An 8,040-nucleotide genomic window follows, 5' to 3' on the forward strand; every position below is an offset into this window, starting at 1 on the left:
AGGAGGTTCATTGAATGATTATATTTATATATACATGTTTCATGAACGTGATATTATCCTTCACTTTTCAACTCTTTTATTTTTTAAAATAAAATTAATGTAATTTAATATTAGTTAGTATAATTATTATTACTTTATATTAAATTAAAAAATACTCCTACATTATTATTAATTTTAATCTTTTATCAAATGGGATGAACGTGTAATTAACGTGTATATTAGAAATGTATATAATTTCAATCTTATATATATACCATATCATATTTATAAACCAACTTGAACAAAAATTGGTGTGTTTACGTTAACTAAATTAAATCTAACAAATAATAATTATTTTAAAATAAAGTTTTCTTAATTTAAATAAATGTAATAATAAATTAAAATAATAAATTTTCTACTGATTAAAGATATATATAGTTGAGGATAAAAAGTATAAATATATCTATAAAAGTTTTATTAGGAAGTAAAGTTGGACTTTTTTGTTTTGTTTTGTTTAATAGGTAATTGACTGAAACTATATTTATGTTCAATAAATATATAATAATATTTATATTTTTTAAAAGTTTTAATTTTTTTTATAATAATACTTTTAATATAAAAAAAATATTAAGATAATTTTATTGAAAATAATATTAATTTTTTAAAATAGAATGAATCCGTTTGAAAATAGCACATGCATTTGAAAGAATAAATCTTATTTTTTTTTTTTTGAAAAATGTCAATGTATATTAAAATAAATTTTATTAAATTTATTAATATATAAATAATTTAAGTATATTTTCGAATATTATTTAATTTAAATCAATATTTTAATAAAATATTTAAAATTTTAAATAACTTATAGTTTTTTACCATTCATTTTTCTCCTAAATTTCATTCAATTCAGTCATAATTTTATACTAATACAATTTGTTTTTGATATATTTTAAAAAAAATAACTGTAATTGTGAATTTAATGATAATTATATCAAATACAACAAAATTACTTTCATTTTCTATTTTAATATTTTTTTAAAACGATAGTAAATTAATTGTGATTAAAATTAATAAAACATATATAATAACTAGTACAAAAACTCATTTGTGATGTTCTACTAATCTATCTAATGAAATTATTTAAATAATTTTAATCTAATAAATTATCATTGTATTATTTTTTTTATTATTATATCACACAATTTATTAATTAAAATATTAAAATACTGTTTATTTAAAATAATTAAATTATTTTATCAATATATATACCCAGATCATTTTATAAAAATCAAAATTCTGAAAATTATCATTAATAATAAATTTTTAAATAATTCACATATTATTTAAATAACTCATTAACTAACATGGCCATAATTTTAATATGAATATATATAAATTTGCATTCAGATAAAATTTCACTATTTTATAATGGAAATTTGATCAACATAAAAAATATCACATTTTTTTAACTGTTTCTAATCTTAGATCTTGTTTGGGTTCTTTTTCTCAAGATTTTTTCATAAATTTTTTATTACATTAAGTATCAAATAATTTCATTTATCGATCTAAATAATAAAGTATTTGTATATTTTTTTTAAAATACTAAAAAATATTTTAATAATTGAACTTAAATAATTTTTTAACTCAACTTTTTCATTAATTTTCTTTTCAAATAACTCAATAAAAAAACTCAAATATTCCAAGAATAAATGTTACATGTATTTTTAAAAGATAAAAAAACAAAATTGTAACTTTTTTAAGAGTAGTATGTTTGCTATGATTACGATTTTAGTCAAAATCATAATTATTTTTTAAAATAGCTAAAATAAAAAGTAATTTTTTTAATATAATTAAAATAGATAAAACATTTTAAATCACAAACAATAAAAAAATGTATGAAAAAAAATAGTTGATAATTTTTTTTCTAAACAAATTCCTTTTGATTTTGTTTCCATTTAAATAAAAGTGAATACCAAACAAGCTCAATTATTATTTCAAATATTTTTTCACTTTTTAAAAAGAACTTTAAGTAAATAAATAGAAATTAATATTAACTTGTCAATTTTTTCAAACAAAACAAAATAAAATATCATAACTAAATTCATACAATATAATTACAAAATTAATTAATCACATCATATAATATTATACACCATTTCATTTCATGCACTAATCATATTTTCTTCAATCACATCATATAATATATTTTTTATTTTATTTTATTGATTATATTAAAGCTAAACAGATTCTTTAGATAAGATGATCAAAGTGTTTTATTTGAAAATAATCAATTGGATATTTAAATAACCCAATATCAAACAAGTGTATATGTGAATAGTAATTAGTCGGTTCTAAATGACTAACATGTTTTTGTTTTTTAAGCTAATAATTGTGATGCAAAAGTTGCCTCAATCAATTAAGGATGGGACTGTAGCCTATTTAGAAATTATCTTTAATTTGTCACTTTCCAAGCTTAAAAGATGTATAGTTAGCCTTTACAAAAAGGGTTTATTAAGACCATTCATAAATATAAATTTAATGATCTATATATACAAATAAAATTAAATTATTTGTGGCACACCCACTTAAAAGTCATATGTTTGTAAATATTTTTGTTTGAATGTATATGAATTTATTGATGATTGAGAAATCAAATCAAATCTAAAAATTTAGGTCACACTAAGTTTAGTTATATTAGTTTTTTTTTTAATTAAGGACATCATTACACTAGTAAAAAAAAAGGGTCTTTCGCGACCAAAGGAACTTATTGGTATAAAGACCAATCAGTATAATAAAATAACACTTCAAACCAATCGGTATTATTGAGTTAATACCGATTGGTCTTTATACCAATCGGTGAACCACTATATATAACACTAATTGACTTAATAACCAATCGGTGAACCTTTATATATAACACTAATTGACTTAATAACCAATCGGTACAACCCCATAAAACCCCGCGAAAGAAATGACGCCATGTTTTGGCGCTTTTGTGAAACATTAGTACTGATTGGTTGCTATACCAATCGGTGAAACACCCTTAATACCGATTGGTTTCATATCCAATCGGTCGTACATTAAGCTATTTTACCGATCGGTACGCCTACCAATCGGTATTTCCTATAAAAAAATATAAAATAACCCGAGAGTTTCCCCTGTTCCCGATCTATTCAAGATCCTTTTCCCTTTCTTCCTTCGTCTGCGCACTGATGTCCTCTGTGAGAGAGATTTTTCCGATCCACCGTCCAAGATTCGCCATCCAAGATCTTATTGGTAAGATCTTCCTCCTTCCCTAGATTCCTTTCCTTCTTCTTAATTTAAATCCTTCCAAGATTCATCTTTTGCACATCGATCTTCGTTTAGTTTTTTTTCTACAAAACGCCTCCCTCCGCCATCTCTTGCACATCTTCGCCTCAAGTCTTCAAGTAAGTTTTCTTCGTCGCAATGGTTGAATTTAGTGTCTTATTTTCATTTAAAATCACGCTCACAAGGTGTTTGGTTAAATACATTACTCTGAATTAAATCATGCTCACAAGGTGTTTGGTCAAATGCATTTGGTTGAATGTTTATAGCTTTAAACATGATTTAAATATGTGCTTTAATGGTTTAGGCATGCTGATTTTTGAGTTGAATTGAAGTAGTTTCATGATTTGGGGTATTTGAAATGATTAAGAGCCTCACCTTGACAAAAGAAAGTTGATTTGTTTATGATTTAGGTTATGAAATGGACTTTGTAATGCTAGGTTTCGAACACCCTACTATGATATGCTTTTAGGTTTTGATAGAAATTAGGTTTAGATAGGAATTATGTTTTGATATGAAATGACTTTAATTAAACTAGACCATGATTATGTTGTGTGCAAACTTCTTTTCTCTTTATGAAATGAGCTTTAATTTTGCCAATTTAATTACTTATTGTGCTCAACATGATGATGTTAATTTAATTGAACAAAACCTAGCCAAATTGAGTTTCAATTTTATTAGTAGATGATTTTGTTTTTTTATTCTATGTATTTTTGGTCGAGCGATAGATCGAGGAGTTGTTGAAGACGTTTTCTTTCTCGCGCGACCTGAGTTCTTCTCCTTCATTTGAGACTATAGTTTTTTCTTGAATCCAGGTATGTGCTAAAAGATTATGTGTTTGATATTTGATTTAGGTTATGATATTGATTTAAGTTTTGACATTGATTTAGGTTATGATATGACTTTTTTGATATATATGATTTTTTTGATAGATATTTATTTAGGTTTTGACACTGATTTAGGTTATGATATGGATTTTTGATAGATATTGATTTATGTTTTGACATTGATTTATGTTTAGATATGGATATCCTTGATAAAAAATGGATGATGTATACGAAAAAAGATCGTCATCTTCCGAAATACATTCAAGGAGTAGATTATTTTCTCATTTTTGCTGCGACTTCTGACTGAATTACCAACATTGCATGTTCATGCGTTAAATGTGGTAATAGAGAATATTTTGAAAAACAAGGCATAAGGAAACATTTGATTTTGTATAGAATAAGGAAGAGTTATACATTTTGGAATTGTCATGGGGAAAAATGACACCGCAATGATATGATTGATGTACAGATTGATTAGTTCTAATGTACAAACGGAAGAAGATAATTTGGGACAACTTTATATTGATGCTATAGTAGAGGTAAACTCGGAGCACAATGATTTTTATGGGGATGTTTGTATGAGAAATATCATAAACGATTTATATTCACGTGGTTTTGATGCATCAAATATGAAAGGGGAAAATGAGGATGCTAAAAAATTCTATAGACTTATAAACCAATATAATGAAGAGTTATATGAAGGCTCCTGAATTTCAAAGGCATTAACATTACTAAAATTACTCCACCTCAAGAATGTTGGGCAATAGACAAATTCTTCATTTAACATGTTGTTAAAAATGTTAAAAGAAGAAATATTACGGGCGAATTATAATCTTTACAATTCATATTATCATTATAAGATGTTTCTTACAGATGTTGGTCTTTCTTATGAAAAGATATTTGTAAAAACAGTTGTATGCTATATAAAAAAGATGAAGAGATTTTGAATTCTTGTAAAGTGTGGAGTTTCTTGGTGAAAAACTGAAGAATCGAGTGAAGAACCTAAGAAGAAAGTGAATGTAAAACTATCTCCATAAGGTGCTATGTTACTTCCCACTAATACAAAGATCGTAAAGATTATATATGTGTTCTAAAACTACTCCTTTAATGACGTGACACAAAGATACAAGGGTTGATGATGAAGTTTTGCGACATCCCGCTGATTCTTTGGCATGGAAATCATACGATGAAGATTATCCTGATTTTGCAATTGAGTCTCGTAATGTAAGACTTGGTCTCGCAAGTGATGAATTTCAACCGTTTATAAATGGAAAGACATCGTATAACATTTAGCCATTGATCCTCATTCCTTATAACGTTCCTCCGATACTTTGCATGAACTCTTCTAATTTTTTACTATCCATGTTAATTCCTGATTCAGAGAGTCCAAGCAATGCAATTGATGTATTTTTACAACTATTAATTGACGAATTAAGTGAGTTATGGAGTACCGGCGTAGAAACTTATGACGTCTCAACTTCTTAAAATTTTAAATTGCATGCTAGTTTAATATGGACAATAAACGACTTTCCTGCTTATGCAAACTCGTCTGGATGAAGTACAAAGGGAAAATTGGCATTCCCATCTTGTAATAAGAACATTTGTTCCATGAGATTGACAAATAGTAAGAAATAGTGTTACATGTGTCATCGACGATTTCTCTCAGCCAATCATAAATTTTATTGACAAAATAAATTGTTCGATGACACTATCAAATCGAGAAGTGCGCCTTAATTATTACTGGGACGTGAGATTCTTAGACAAGTACGCGATTTAAAAGGTAGAGTTCTCACTCGAGATCCCACTAAAAGGGAAATTGTGAATCATCAAAATCGGGGTGACAATTAGAATAAGATGAGTATTTTCTTTGAATTATCTTATTGGAAAGATTTATTGCTAAGACATAATTTAGACGTGATGCATATTGAAAAATATATGTAATGGTGTTCTTGGAACCATCATCGATCTAAAAAGAAAGATCAGAGATAATTTAAAAGCATGTCAAAATTTGGAGCTCATGAATATACGTCATCATTTACATGCTGTTGATGTGAGGAGTGTTCTTCAATATCCAGCTGGTCCTTATACATTGCCTCATAAAAAAAGTTGAAGTTGTGTCAATTTTTAAAAGACTTAAAAATGCAAGAAGGGTTTTGATAGAATATTGGAGGATGTATAAATGTCAAAGATTTAAAGATTTCCGGATTAAAAAGTCACGATTACCATATTTTACTAGAGTATCTTATTCTGCTTACGACACATGGTTTACTTGAGGATGAGGTATATGAAGCTCTTGTAGGCCTTTCAAAGTTCTTTAAGATGTTGTATTCGAAATCACTATTAAAAGCCGACTTGGAACAACTTCATAATGATATTGTTGTAGCACTGTGCAAGTTAGAAAAAATATTTCTACACGTATTTTTTGACATTATGATACATTTTCCTGTTCATTTAGGAATTGATGTTTTGATTGGAGGGCCAGTTCAATATAGATGGATGTATTGAAAGGAAATGTTCGAAATAAATATCATCTTGAAGCATCAATTAGTGAGAGTTATCTAGTAAATGAAAGTATCAACTTGTGTGCTACGTATTTTCAAAATTCCTCAGTGCACATGTCACCCTAACCACCGAGTTCTCTTGCCATATTTTCATATGTTGAGAAATTATTATCGGGGAGAGCATATATTTATGAATCAGATGATCGAGAATTGACTCATTCATATGTGTTAAAAAATTGTGAAGAAGCGGAGCCATTTTATCGGTATAAATGTTCTCAAGTTATTTTATATGTATGAATGTTATCAAAAAATTGATTATGTGTTCAATTTTAATTTGTAGCAAGTATATCCAAGAATTCTCAAGTGGTCGATGCGATGAATAATATAAAAAGTAGTTCAAAAATAGAGTGAGTTAACTATTGTGACTTGACAATTTCCTTAAGATGATTCTAAATATCATTATATATAAATTTTGAAGGTTCAACAACTTTCTAAAGCAAAAAAAGTATAGAGCTACAAATGTTAAGAATCGGTCCCACACAATATGCGTCAACTTTTATTTAGTGTGAAGTAAATGTTTATAAATTCACCACTAGAAGACATGACCTTGGATTGAAGACTCAAAATAGTGGGATACTCGTGATTGGTTGTCATGACACGGAAACACGAAATTATTATGGTGTGCTTACAAATATAATTGAAATGAAATACCTTAGTGGTAAACGAATTGTCGTATTTAAGTGCATTTGGTATGATGTGCATTACTAAGCTACAAAACTTCAAACTAATAAATACGAATTTATTAGCCTAAATCGTAAACGAAAGTCTCAATATCAAATGAGCCGTTTATATTGACAACCCAAGCAAAACAAGCAAAGACATTGGTAATAAACCGAGTTGGGATATTGTAATAAAGACAAATTCTAAACAGTCAAATGTATGATATTACAATTGTAAAGTATTGTTCAGATGTTGATGTTTAAATATTTCTTTCAGGTATAAATGGCACCTCTGAAGAGCTTTTAGTCAGGATTTTTGCAGTCACAACTCAATTTCCTTAGAAAGAAAAAAAAGAAATTCGTGTGACTCTTCATCGCATACTCCCGTGGAGGATCTCCCTTAGAATGTGCAAAATCTTGTTGTGCCCATAGGGCCATCCACTAATGAGGATGTGCAAAATCTTGATGCGCCCACACCATCGACTGATGAAGGCACACATATACAGTCTTCCAACTCCCAAAGAAGGCGAGGTAGCAACAAGAACTTTGAATTGGCCAAATAAACAACTAATGGAGAAAAGGTGCGGGTCACATTCGACCCAATTGATAGAAAGTCGTGCTGCAAAAATAGGGACTTATGGAATCGACATTTGGGGTCCACTATTCGAGAGAATAATGTTATTCCACATTGCACATTCCATTGGCGCCACT

Source organism: Impatiens glandulifera, chromosome 1 (assembly GCF_907164915.1).
Source record: "Impatiens glandulifera chromosome 1, dImpGla2.1, whole genome shotgun sequence".
Lineage (NCBI taxonomy): Eukaryota > Viridiplantae > Streptophyta > Magnoliopsida > Ericales > Balsaminaceae > Impatiens > Impatiens glandulifera.